This window comes from Neofelis nebulosa, chromosome 12 (genome assembly GCF_028018385.1).
Source record: "Neofelis nebulosa isolate mNeoNeb1 chromosome 12, mNeoNeb1.pri, whole genome shotgun sequence".
Taxonomy (NCBI): Eukaryota; Metazoa; Chordata; class Mammalia; order Carnivora; family Felidae; genus Neofelis; species Neofelis nebulosa.
Window position 1 is genome coordinate 53,246,654 of NC_080793.1, and position 13,780 is coordinate 53,260,433.

General features: G+C 37.9%; 1 protein-coding gene across 15 annotated transcripts in view; it reads left to right on the forward strand.

The window, feature by feature from the left end:
* Positions 1-13,780, forward strand: part of BNC2 (basonuclin zinc finger protein 2) — a 441,927-nt gene that overhangs the window by 193,333 nt on the left and 234,814 nt on the right. The window contains exon 1 of one of the 15 annotated variants that reach the window (XM_058695277.1): positions 4,185-4,314. The exons of the other annotated variants lie outside the window; for them this stretch is intronic. The gene's annotated coding sequence lies outside the window, so the exon portion shown is untranslated. Of the gene's footprint in view, positions 1-4,184; positions 4,315-13,780 lie in introns of those variants that run through there. 15 annotated transcript variants of the gene reach the window in all.

Below are 13,780 nucleotides of genomic sequence, written 5' to 3' on the forward strand. Positions count from 1 at the left end.
GAGAGAGGGACACAATCCAAAGCAGGCTCCAGGCTCTGAGCTGTCTGCAGAGCCCAACGCAGGGCTCGAACCTACGAACCACGAGATCATGACCTGAGCTGAAGTTGGATGCTTAACCGCTTAACCGACTGAGCCACCCAGGCGCCCCTATAAAATCTTAATTGTGATTTCATTTTGCCCTGAACAATCAGGATTTTTTCCCTTCTTTACTGGTTTGTGTTGGTATTAAACATTTCCAAATTGACAAATCAGATATTTGGATATAATATTTTAAAGATTTTTGTTTCATCTTCAGAAGAGTGCCAAAGATACCTCTGTTTCAAAAGTGATTATCTGTGATGCCATAGCAACATCCCTGACTGTTAGCAGAATATGTATTATTTCTGTGGTTTTGTGAATCAGTAACCACTAAAAGATTTCAGAACAATCATCTATGAATGATTTGTTCAGAATGTGCTTAATGAGAGAAACTGTGGCGTAAGACAACCTCACAATACATGTAAGGATACTTTTTCAGTGTTACACTTGGCTCTGTTCTGGATTATGCAACTTGGATTTTCAATCACTGTTGTACTATGCAGATATATTTGATGGAGTTTGGGTCTGTTTCCTGGGAAGCTGTGCAGGACAATACTTGTCAAACCAGTATTGAAATCTGGGGATCTGCTGACTGGAGCCAAGCATATGGTGGGACAGGAAGCTTTCTGGGTTGAAGAGGTGACTAACAGTGGGCTGACTGCCCTTCTCTGCTCACTTATGAGAGCCTGCTTCTCAGATCTGTTAGGAAGTAGGTTTCAAAGATTTGAAAAGACAATATGAGGCTGTGTGTCCTATATCTAACTGGGAGTGATGCATATGACCACAGCATATGAGCAGCTCTAGGGTATAGTCTCGCTCTCTGTCAAATAGAAGCCCTAGTAATAAAAGTAGAAGGGCTACAAGTTGTGCCCTTCAGAATTTTTCTGAGTATGGTTCCTCCATGGGCTGCTACTGTTTCTGGATGGGAAGATCCAGCCTTCTGGGTCTTCTGGGTGCTTTTCTAGTTTCTCTCCTTTTATCATTTATCTATTCTTTTTTACTGTGAATTGTGTATGTCACTATCTGATATCTTCTTGTGTTTTGGTCCATTCAGATATTATTATTTTATTTATACGTTTTAGGATCTTTTGGAGAGCTGACTTAACTAGGTCCCCTTGTGAACAGATCACAAGATGATGACTTACATGACGGTACTTTGGGTAGAGTCCAGAGTAAGAATGAAGGATCAGAGGAAACCACAATGATGAATTATTAAAGTGATCAGTACTACTAATGGGTGCTCATTCCCACTGGGGCCTTTGGAGGCACCTCATGAATATGTCTCCCCGCAAAATAAAAGGGGAAAATGTTTACCCATTGACTCTCATTCTTGGTGGATCATTGTGGTCCTTTGAGCATTAAGTCCCTACACTTCCAATTTGTCAGGAAGCATGATGCATGTGAGGCAAACTCAGAGTCAGACGACACTTAGCTATAAATGGGGGAAGTGAGTTGATGTGGCTGGAGTAAGAAGTGAGACAGGAAGGGTTTTTGGTGGTGCAGAGATGGAGCCCACTGTAGGGACAGACCGGTTGTTTTTTTATATGGATCTAAAAGCGTAACAGTACTCCGCAGTATTTGCTGCCTCATTTGTTGTAGTGCTCTTCTCACATGGGTTCAGTTGTGTCTTTACCTTAACTTTGGTATTTGAAAGGATTGTTGGCATTTTCCTTAGTAATTTTAGCATACCACTTGGAATATTGGTCAGATCAGAGTGAACTGGAATGTGTAATGCATTTCCCTTTCATGGACACAGATCCACTGCTTTATCCACAGGAAGCACAAAACATTTAGAGGCATTATCTCAATTATATTCCATATCCTTGATTTTGGAATAGGGGAAAGTTGTTAACTGCTCAGCTACTGTTAATATTCTTCTAAAAAACACAGAGTTATTTAGCAGAATTCTGTCACAGGGTGATTTGGCTCTTTCACATCTTCAAAAATGAAGGCCCAAATCCTCACTGTGTTTTTACAAATGGACCGAGGAACCCCAGTAGGTCTAGTTCATGCTTCTATTGAACCGAGACATCTGATACATGAGTGAAGATTTAGGGTAGACTGTAAGGAAAAACTAAAAAATAGTCCCCAGCAGGATTAAAACATTACGCATGTCTTCGCCAGTTATATGACAGAAGAATCTGTTTCAGAGACCAACTTTTAACAAAAGCAATTGAGTTACACAATTATTATATGTGCTCTTTTTATTGTAGTTATGTATTTTTACTGGAGTCATGGTCCCAAAATTATAAGGTTAACTACTATCATGACTCATGCAGAGGGTATGAAACATCAAAGTTTCCTACCATCCATTAAATCTGCAGTTCAAGTCTCCAGCACCTTTTGCTTTTTTTTATATTAAATATAATTTATTGTCAAATTGGTTTCCTTGCAACACCCAGTGCTCATCCCAACAGGTGCCCTCCTCAACGCCCATCACCCACAGTTTGTTCTCAGTATTTAAGAGTCTCTTATGGTTTGACTCCTTTCCTCTCTGTAACTTTTTTTCCCCCTTCCCCTCCCCCATGGACTTCTGTTAAGTTTCTCAGGATCCACATATGAGTGAAAACATATGATATCTGTCTTTCTCTGCCTGACTGATTTCACTTAGCATAATACTCTCCATCCAGTTCCATTGCTTCTTAGAAGTAGATGAACTGATCTTAATTCTTTCTCTGTGGTATATGATTTCTTTCCTACCTGGGTATTTCTGTTTTTAAAGAAATATATACTGCTTATAGGAGTGATACTTTATGGGTGGCAGAGAAAAACGAGTTCTCTATTTGTACAGGTAGATAGAAGGGACACGATTGCACTGTATCTGACCCACAGTAACTCCCTCAATAAATTATTATATTTTATAGAAGTAAAAAGGACAGAAAAAACCCCAGAAAGGCAGACTCTAATATGAATTTATAACTATTATAACATCCTCAGCCAATTGGGAATTGTTATCCAGTGAGACATTTTTCTGATTTGCTCTTTTGCTCCAGTTCAAAATGGCCATTACTGTTTCAATAAAGAATTCAGTTTACTCTGCTAGAACTTTCTCTTGGTCTCAGAGAGTTGAACAGTTAGGTGATTTGAGGTTAAGATATCTTAGCACCTTTAGGGCAAAATACAATCTTAAGGAGTGATAGAATATGCCGTCTAGAGGATAAGGAGTTTTAGGTTATAAGGAAAATTATTCCTTTTGTGGGCTCTTCAGGAACAATTTTCTATCTTGTGGTTGGTCACTTTCAACGTATGGCAATTGCTTTCCATTATAATCCCAAGCTTTAATCAATAGGTACCATATTATGCAACTTATAGTTACATTCTAACCAAAATATGTCAAATGTGGTTTCTGAGTGGCTGATTTACAGTAAGTCTTCCTCAGTCCCTAAAGTGGGTATAATAACTAATTTGAACTCCCACAGAATGAGGCATTTTTCTTCAGTGTTGGGGGGTGGGGTGGGAGTGGGTTGTAGAGATAGGAGGAGCAGTAAACCACTATTTCAACTTATTCACATACAGATTGATCCATTGTCATCTCCTTTGCATCTACATGGATTGTTGTGAATTATCTGCTCACCCTGGGAGAGACGTGCTCTGAATTCTAATAATTTGGAATCTGTGAATCTATTAAAACCATATTTGTAGCTCTAAAAAAAATTGATACTCACTGGGCAGTTTGCCCAACAAGAGAAAGTCAAAGAGATTATACACTTATCCTAAGTAACAGCAACCACCCTGCCAATTCTTCGTTTGAAAGAATACAGCAGACCCAAATTATACATCTAGGGGTAAGGGAAGACAAGAAAAGAACTCAGTATATCAAAATCAGAAAGTAAATTCCACAATAATGGTTACAATAATGTTTCAAGATGTGATTTCAGCATAGGCCTAGTCATTGAACTAATCATAGCTTAGATGGGTTTAAAATTGTTTAAAGCATATCCTGAGGTTGTTAAATATGTTTACCTCTCTCACTTGAAATCTGAATATTCAGTCATATACCAGTAGACCCTGAGATTACATGGGTCAGACAGCGACCTCATTGTTTGACACACTGTGAGGCCCAGAGTGTCACAGTGACCTATTGTGATCAAAACATGGTCTTTTGATTTCCAAACCAAAGATTTTTCATCTGGTACCAAATTAACACATTTAGCTCTTCCAGTATGCTAGAATAGTGATGTAAAGATGCCTAAACTGGTGTTTCCAAGGGATCTCTGCTTTATGCAGTGGATTTAGGTAAGTTAACTTGTTAGAGTTGTACTGTGATTTTCCCAAGGGATAGATTTTGTCTTTTCACTGATAGAGTCTCAACTATTATTCCTGGCACTTACAGGATAGTACTGATAATTGCTTGATGAGTGAACGAATGTGATAAATACTGATCTTTAAGCCATGAAGTCACACAGGCCAGGCAAACCAAGAAAGAATTCACATGGGATAAAGTTACAGTCAAGTTCTTGAATAGGTGGTGTTTTTCTCTGATAAAGAGAGTGGAGAATCAGCAAACAGCCGAAAAACACTCTCCTCGAGGGTAAGAACCAGGTTGTGTCCATCTTTGTGTACTCTGGTGTCTGGCACACAGTAAGTTCTAAAAAATACTCTGGCTTCCTGTCTGTATAAACTTGAAGTACACCTTTCTTTACTTTCGTATTAAGAATTTGGTAAATGTTTTGGTTTTAAAAGATTTCTTGTTTGATTATGTCTAAATGATACATGCTAGAGAAAGTGAAATGTTATCAAAAGAGTAAATCTCTCATTCGATTTAATTAAGTCAATAGGAAGTCGAAAGTCCTATTTGCTCAGATGATCCTTTCTTTTCGATAATGGAGAATTGACTTTCTTGGGCTGTTGGAGGTGACTACTTCAAATGACTACATTTGGCACTAAGTAGGGAGCCTTACTATTAATTTTCAATTAACTACGTTGTTGATTATCTTGTGCAGTAACAATACTTCAGTTGTTTGCACTGCCTATCTCAGTTGAGTAGAGCATGGAATCAGCAATAACCTGATTATGGATTCTATTCTTGTATGGGCTGGTTAGACTTGCAAAGGGAAAAATCCTTGAATAAACATAGTGCTCCAAATGTTGGTTAACTGTTGAATGAATTAATGTTATTATTACAAGAGGACTTGGCTAAAGAAGGTAGGTCATCACATCTCATTACCATTCTTAGGTAAACAACCAGTGACAGTAATTTCATAACATTGTGTGTGTGTGTGTGTGTGTGTGTGTGTGTGTGTGTGTGTGTGTGAAATATATTTCTCTCTGATACTACTATTCACCACTTTAATGCAAATAGGAAACCTACAATGTTTATTGTTGGCTTAAACATTTTTCAGAGTAAAATACTGCACTCATACTAGTTCATAAATACTTGAATTTGTATGTGAATTTTAAAACCCTATAAACTCAAGCAGAAAAAAATTATCCAAAGGAAAAACAAAAAAGTGAGTAAAGTGTCCATGTTGAATAATACTAATTACATTAAAATGAAATATATAGCACTTACTCAAAACATCAGAATTTTTTTAAAGGATATATCACTTCTAAAATATGTGTGAATGTAGGGGCGCCTGGGTGGCTCAGTCAGTTGAGCGACCGACTTCGGCTCAGGTCATGATCTCAGGGTTTGTGAGTTCGAGCCCTGCGTTGGGCTCTGTGCTGACAGCTTGGAGCCTGGAGCCTGCTTCTGATTCTGTGTCTCTCTCTCTCTGTCCTCCCCCACTCATGCTCTGTCTCTCTCTGTCTCAGAAATAAATAAACATTAAAAAAATTTAAAAAGATACGTGTGAATGTTGCTTTGAATAGATTAGTGTAGATTACATTTTATACGGTAGCAAAACAGATAAACTTGCTGTTTAGATATGGCGTCTGAACTGAGAAAACATATCACATCAGCTGCATGTGTGTTGAAGGGTTTAGATACAGAATCACCCAACAAGTCTTAGCATTGAAAGCTGACCTATGGTTTCTTGAAAGATGTTTTTACTTAATTGCCAAGATAGCTCAGATGTTGTTTACTGTGTTGTCAGTTGCTCTGTAGTATTCAGATAATTGAGAGTATTGGTCAGTAACCTTTTTGTGCCTGTGTTTTTAAGCTGTTGTTTGTTTCTTCTAATGAAGCATATTAAATATCTTTAATATGCTTGTCTATTTTATTGAAGTATTCATGCTATTGAGAAAAACAAAACATCTGTATAGGTATAGGGGAGAATATTTGCAATGGAGATGACAGAGATCAAGGGAATGTCAAAATTACCAGAGTGAAGAAAACAGAGAATTGAAGATGAGACTAAAAACAGAGAGAGAAAAGCCCTCTGGCAAAACATAGCTCTAGAGGAAAGTATGTAAGAAGGTAGAACTTCATAGAGAAATGTATTTTATGGGGGAAAAATATACTAAAAGTCACATGACTTCCTATTTATTGAAAGAAAAATTCAGATTTTATGCAAGAAATAACTGAAAGGAGTTATTAATGAAGGAATTACTGAAATTACTGCTGTTTTATAAATACAGATAATCATTGAATTATTACAAAGAAAAGAACTAATAAACTGATAAATTTTCAAGTAAAATGTTAGTTTCTTTATCATTTCTAATCCTGGAAGTCTTTATTATAAAAATGACTAAAAAACTAATTGTGGTAGTTTGTGTCTTTTTAATTAGTGATGATTTCCTAAGAAGAGTTAGACAGGTAGGAAGTATATGTTTACAGATTTTTTTTAAGCTGGTTATTTTTGTTATCAAATGTTTAATTATAAAGGAAAGAAAACTTGGACATGTCCACCTTCAACTTTTAAAAAGTTTAGAGGTCATAAAATTAGCAAAGTAGAGGATCTTTGGCCACTGTGCTTAGGAATACAAGTATGATCATATCGTGAATGATCTTCATTTGATTTGCCCAGTTTTATGATGTTTGATAGCTTGGTTTAAGAATTAGTAAATTTTGTTCTTTTTAGAAAATCATTTGGCATTATTTGGCAATTTTCATATCTCCAAATTAGTCTTAGATATAAATTCTTGATGCTAGTCAAATATTAAACACACTTTTTTGTTTGGTAACACAGGATAGTTTCAACCACTAAAATAAGATGGTAAGGATTGCTCAACGTAAAAGAAGTTACAGGTCTATCTAGTATGGGATAGTTTCTAAGATTTCTAAGGCACCGCCCTGATTTATAAAGAATTCCTTGGATTTAGAACAAGCTAGGTATCTGCAACATTAGACATAATATTTCATGGGTATAAGTGAAACATGCCAGTGCACACATTTCATGTTGACATGTTTACAGAAAAAGTCACTGAATTATAATTATTAGGTGTAAGATTTGCACGGGCTTGTGTATTAGCCAGTTGCAGGATGACACAGCCGTGTACATTTTGCTCAAGACTTAGCTCAGATGTTTCTTCTGTAAGAGTTCTCTCAACACCTTGTCCACGTGGTCTGTGTTTCTTGCTCATAGAGCTTTCTGTGTATCCCTCTATTCCTGTTCCTACTACACTGTGTTATAATTGCTTTCTTAGTTAAACTTACCCCACTTACCCCTTGATTTGTGGCCATGTCTCATTCATGTTGATGTCTCCACCACACAATACAGTGTCTAGTATATGTCTATCAGGTGCTGAGTAGGTGCTCAAGTGTATATATATTGAATGAATGGAAGGATGAAAGAACTAGGAAAAAATACTACGTGATGGCAATATCACCTTATATTTGTAGAGCATTTTTCATTATTTTCACCGCCACTTAAACAAGTAGGCATGGGGCCATGCTGTTTAATTTATAGATGAAGAAAAGGCAGATGATTTGACCAGACCCAACAGGTGGTGTCACACCCAGTCCCCAACTACCTACTTTGGGTTGATTGTTCATTCTGTGTTGCTGATTCTTTATCATAATAACACAGTTAATGTTAATGGGGCTGATTGAGGCCAGGTTTAAAGCTGAGAGTTTACCCCTAGAGCAAAACAGTAGTATATTCAGCCAAAGAAACAGCCAGCTTCCTCTTACTTGCCCCCCTATTTTTCTAAATGCTGTTACTACCCCTGCTATTACTTTTCTGTCATTTTTGTGAATCTCATTGATGTGAGCACTTAGATACCATGCCCAACACCAGACCAGACTGGGATAAGGCAATTTCCAGAAATGTTTCCCAAATAGAATTTCTGAATGTGCTGTTGTTTACTACAAAGTCCAGGTCTCTGTGGTGCCCTGAATCAGTCCCAGGCTAAAGGGAAGAGGCCCTAGGCAGAAACTTGGTGTCACTGCCTGACTCAAGATCACCATTTAATGTAGTTAGAGTGGGATGTTATTAGACACCAAAGTTTTGGCCCTGTGAAGTTATGGTTAACAGAGCTGGTAAGAATTGTGGGCATTCTGGCAAAAGGCAGCCAGTGGAGTAGAAATAGTATGCTAATGTGCAACAATACCAGCAAGTAGCAGGCGAGGACTGGAATGGGATGGTAGGCATCCTTGGGGCCGTGGAGGTATAGGAGCTCGGTGACATGGAGCACTGCCTGTTGAGTCCAGTGTTTGAAATGAAATGAGCACTGCCTTCATAAGTCTAGAGTTGGTCCTTTTCTTGTTATAGTATTTCCCTTTTCATCGAGAAACCAGGATGAAGGCCTTATCAGAGAAGTGGGATAGAGGGAATTGAGGACTATTAGAGGGTTCAATTTGTATGGCAGATCTCTAATAAGAATGGCTACCTACTTCAGTTAGATCTTTCCTTGCATGGGGATTACCTTCTCCCTTGTTTTGGACCATACACTTAATATTGCAGAACTTTATAACTAGTCTCTAGACAAGTTCCTATATGTTTAATAGTACATTTACTCAAACAGGAAATTGCTTATTAAGGCAAAGATTTTTGGAAAATCTGCTTTCATGAGTCCCCTTTCATATTTTCTTCTCACTAAGTAAGTAATATTCACACCTCACACTTTAATTTAAAATTTTATTCAGTGTATTAGATATCCCAGCAGGGATTTGCGATTTTTTTGTGTGATTTTTTTTTTTTTTGCCCCTGTATGATATGTGATTTTTTCCCTGTATGATGTCAGAGTAGAGAGGTAGAACCTGAGTGTAGTTACAGAAAGACACAATTTTAGAGCAAATGTTCTAAGAACTTGAATAAAAATATCAGGATTATCTGATATCAGATATTGTCTGGTTCAGCCCCTTCTTGTTATAGTGTGGTTCAGAGTCACATAGCTAGAGTAAATAACCCATTTGGTAAATGAGACTGAACCTGTGTATATGTTCATTCAAAATATAGTGGGTTGCCTGCAAATCCCTGGAATTGTTGGGGTGGTGGTGGTGGTGGAAGTTATTAAGATGTTGTCAGTGGAATCACCACATTTTAGAATGAAACCACTTAAATGATGAGACAGGATGTAACCAGAATAGTCTATGACCTCCTTGAGGACAGACTGGAAGATTTCCCCTTTATATCCTTCCTGTTTAGGGTACTGACTGGGAGTAATAAAGACTTACAAGTATTTTTTAAATGATTGAATAAAAACCATTGATTCGGTAGCCTTATTTAAGAATGGTATTTCTAGAGGAGAAGCTAGTGGAAAGTTCCCCCTATTTTGCCATCAAATGTTCATTGCTTTTTCTGTTTTAAAGTTGGTTAATTTTCATTTCTTTTTTTAAATTTTTTTTTTTTTAATGTTTTTTATTTATTTTTGGGACAGACAGAGACAGAGCATGAACGGGGGAGGGGCAGAGAGAGAGGGAGACACAGAATCGGAAACAGGCTCCAGGCTCCGAGCCATCAGCCCAGAGCCCGACGCGGGGCTCGAACTCACGGACCGCGAGATCGTGACCTGGCTGAAGTCGGACGCTTAACCGACTGCGCCACCCAGGCGCCCCGGTTAATTTTCATTTCTTGTGATGCGTTAAAATCTGGCCAGTTTTCTCTGGCTGTTCTCCATTGTGATCAGTGTTTCTCGTCTAGCATTTAAAGAAAATATTGGAGATGTGGTCTGATTAGTGAGTAACAGACTGGGATTTTGTCCTGTTCTATGCTTTGTAGATTTGTTGTGTTTACTTTTTTGAGCCATATGTTCTAAAATGTTTTAAATATGTAGCATCGTAACAGCTACCATTTAGAGGACCAGAATATCTATTTCAAGTACACAAAATAAACTCCTGAACTAATATGTCACTGTTTCCCCCTCTCCCCCAAAGGAGAAATGTTAGGAGTTTAATGGGTTGAATAGAAATTTCCTTTTGAATGGTTAACTAAATTGCTATCACCTTGTAAGCCCCTAAATCCCAATCTGTTTTTCTAAGGAAACATATTTGCAGCTGTTTCAAATAACTGGTGGTTTGAAGATGATTGTTAGTGTGGTTTTCTACACACCCAGAACTTAGGCCCAGCTCTGTTCCTTGTCTTTGAAGCTAAGGAGTTGAGTTAAATAAATTCAGATTAGTTTTATTCATTAAATATTTTGGTGTTTAAAAAAATCCTCTATTAATATTTAATTCTGTAGTAGTCATTTACAAGATAATTTTTATTCTTTTGTGAATTTATATAGACATGTGAAACATTTTGAGAAGTTAATTTTATTAATTTTTTTTTTAATTCAGGGATTTCCGTTACAACCAATCACTTATATATATCTAGTCTTTAAAGATAGGTAAGAAAATCAGGTGAGTAGAAGTTTACAGCTGCCTTAGTAGGAGTCTCCAAGGTAGTAGTTCTGTATGGCAGTTGTGACTTAGGGATGTCCTGGGTGGGGAGGAAATGATCACATTGAACTGTTAATGGCTTCTGAAATGATGAGGCACAGGGCTCTAGAGTCTTCTGTAATGTGGACCCACACTTGATTTTCACCTCTGGGGAGCTAACATAGAGCTATATAATTTAGTAATCACTTTCCCATGCACTACTGAAGTTGGTCTCCAAATAAACTATTTGAGATTTAGGCAGAGTAGGTGGTACCCACTGTTTTATAAATGAGGAAACTAGTTTAGAGAGGTTATGTGCTTTACCCAAGTAAGCTCACAAAGCTAGCAAGGACTAACTTTAGTAGGACTAAAACCCAGGGTTTCTCAGTTTAACATTGAGCATATTATCCATTCGCTCATGCTCCTGTGACACAGGACTCATCATCTTTTTCCTTCTCTCTAGGAATGGAAAAGGGAAGTCCTAGGTTGTAATCTCAGTTTTAGCATGTGGCCCTGGGAAGATTACTTGTTTTAAGCCTCAGTTTATCTTTAAAGTGGGATCAATGGTATTTGCATTTTATTGTATTCAGGATTAAATGAAATCATGCATCACTTTGGCACCTCCTGTGGGCACTCAGATTTTTTTTTAACTTTTTTTCTCTCCACCTTCCTTTTTTTTTTTTTGTCCAAAGAAAATTGGCTTTATTTGTGTGGGCAGATTACAGCCTATTTTAATGGGTACCTTAAGCAGCTCTTGTTCTGCTAAGTTGTGGGAAGTATGCACATAAACAACAAACTAATACAAAGTGCTGTGTAGTACAGTCTTCCTATGTATTAAGAATCAGGAGGAGTACAGAAAAGGAAATAATAATGTCTTCCTCTGGAATACGGTTAGAAAAGGAGGTGCTATTTTGAGCTGGTCCTTGATGGTTTTAGAAGCTGTGGAGTTTCCAGAAGGTGGAAGTCATCAAAGGCATGGGTAACATTATGAGCAGACTGCTAAGTATATACTATTTTTGGGGAACAGCTAAGCAAGGGGTCCCAGATGTGGGTGAAACTTCCTGGGAGAAAAGATGACAACAGATTTATAAAGTGATCTACAGGGGATAATTTGGCTGTATTCATTTAACATATTAATTGAGCATATAATTCTGTTTAAGACACTGATTTGGTTGTTGATTATACTGTGGTGAATGTGACAAAGTCCTTTCCTCCTAGAGATTATATTTCAGTGGAGAAGACAACTAATACTAATAAGCAGAATAGATACGGTGTATGTTAAGGGCTATGAAGAAAAACAGAGCAAGGGGATGAGGAGTTATGGTAGGGAGGGTCCTACTATTTTAAGGACCTGCCATGGAGTGATCAGTAAAGGCAGCTTTGAAGAGATGACATTTTTGCAGAGGCCTGAGTAAAATTAGAGAGTGAGTCCTGCACAGATCTAGAGGAAGAACATTTTAGCAGAGGGAAAGAAGTCATAAGGCCCTGATGTAAGAACAGACTTGGTGATCTTGAGAAGCTATGCCATTGTCAGTAAACTTCATCTTAAAGGATCCTGAATATTCAGAAGACCATGATGAAAAGGATAGCCTTTCTACATGGAAACACAATGGCATCTGACTGTAATACTGCCCAGGGCCCTCTGCATTATGTGTGTGTATGCAGATGCATGCTTGCCTGTGTCCCCTTTTCTATCTATCTGCCAGTTACCCATCTACCCGTCCAGTTACCCATTCATGTATCCATTCACCCAGTATTTGCTGAGTACCTTCTATGATGCAGGCACCATTCTAGGCCCTGGCTCTCAACAGAACCCATGCTTAAGTTTAATCACATTCCAAAAGGCAGACCATTGTAGAAAAACTTATGTGTTGGCCATACCTATTTTTCTGAACCTAGTTGATAATTTTAAGATAATGTAAACTGTCATCTTATCTTCTGCCAGGTCAGTGAGTCATATGTATTTCTGCTGTTGGTAACATCCTACAAGGGTGTAAAGAGTTGAAAAAAGGGGCAAAAAAAGAGTACTCACCACATGTGGGTAAAGAAAACACTGGTACTGGATATTTGATAGTTGGATTGTCCGTTCTGGCCTACTTAGTGAATCATCTGTGTGGCAAAATGCAGCCTTTCCCTAAGAGACAGACCAAGTTGTTTATTGATGCTGGGGAGGAAAAGGGTTGGGCACATACTTGCAAGACCTATGATCTTTCCCAGAATTTGGAAGGATAAGGGAATTGCTAAGAATTTGACATTGGAACTGTTCCCTCTAATTGTGGCTTTGGCCATTTGAAGGAAAAAAAAGGTTAAGGAATCCAGAAGGTGATATGCAGAACAATATGAAAGCTATTCACGGTAAAAACAAGCATTTAGCCAAGCATTTGGCTACATTAATGTGTGTTTTAGTTTGAGGCAGCGTAAACTGAGGTGGCCTTGTTTCACAGTGACATTTAGGAAAATTAACTAATATGTATCAGCTACACAAAAGTTTTGTTTTCTTTCCTCTTTTTTATTCTCCCTACCACCCTTTTATACTAGTTTGTTTTTCTTTCCATGCTTTGAAATTATTGCAAAAAGAATGGCACTCAAAATTTTTGTTAATTATAGATAGTTTAACTGCACATTTCCACTCATTTGGTAGATACTTCTAAATTGGAGAATTTCTAATTTGCCAGACGGTTGGCATTTTAATACAGAGATGCTCACCTTCCTCTCAAATTAGTGCCTCCTTTCACCTGGGGGTGATTTGGATGCCATGCCTCTCTTGTCCCAGGGATCATGGTCTATTATTATTATTTTTTAATGTTTAATTATTTTTGAGAGAGAGACAGAGCGCAAGTAGGGGAGGGGCATAGAGAGAGGGAGACACAGACTCTGAACAGTCTCCGGGCTCTCAGCTGTCGGCATAGAGCCTGATGTGGGGCTCTAACTCTTGAACCATGAGATCATGGGCTGAGCTGAAGTTGGATGCTCAACTGACTGAGCCACCCAGGTGTTCTAGATGGTCTATTATTATTTTTT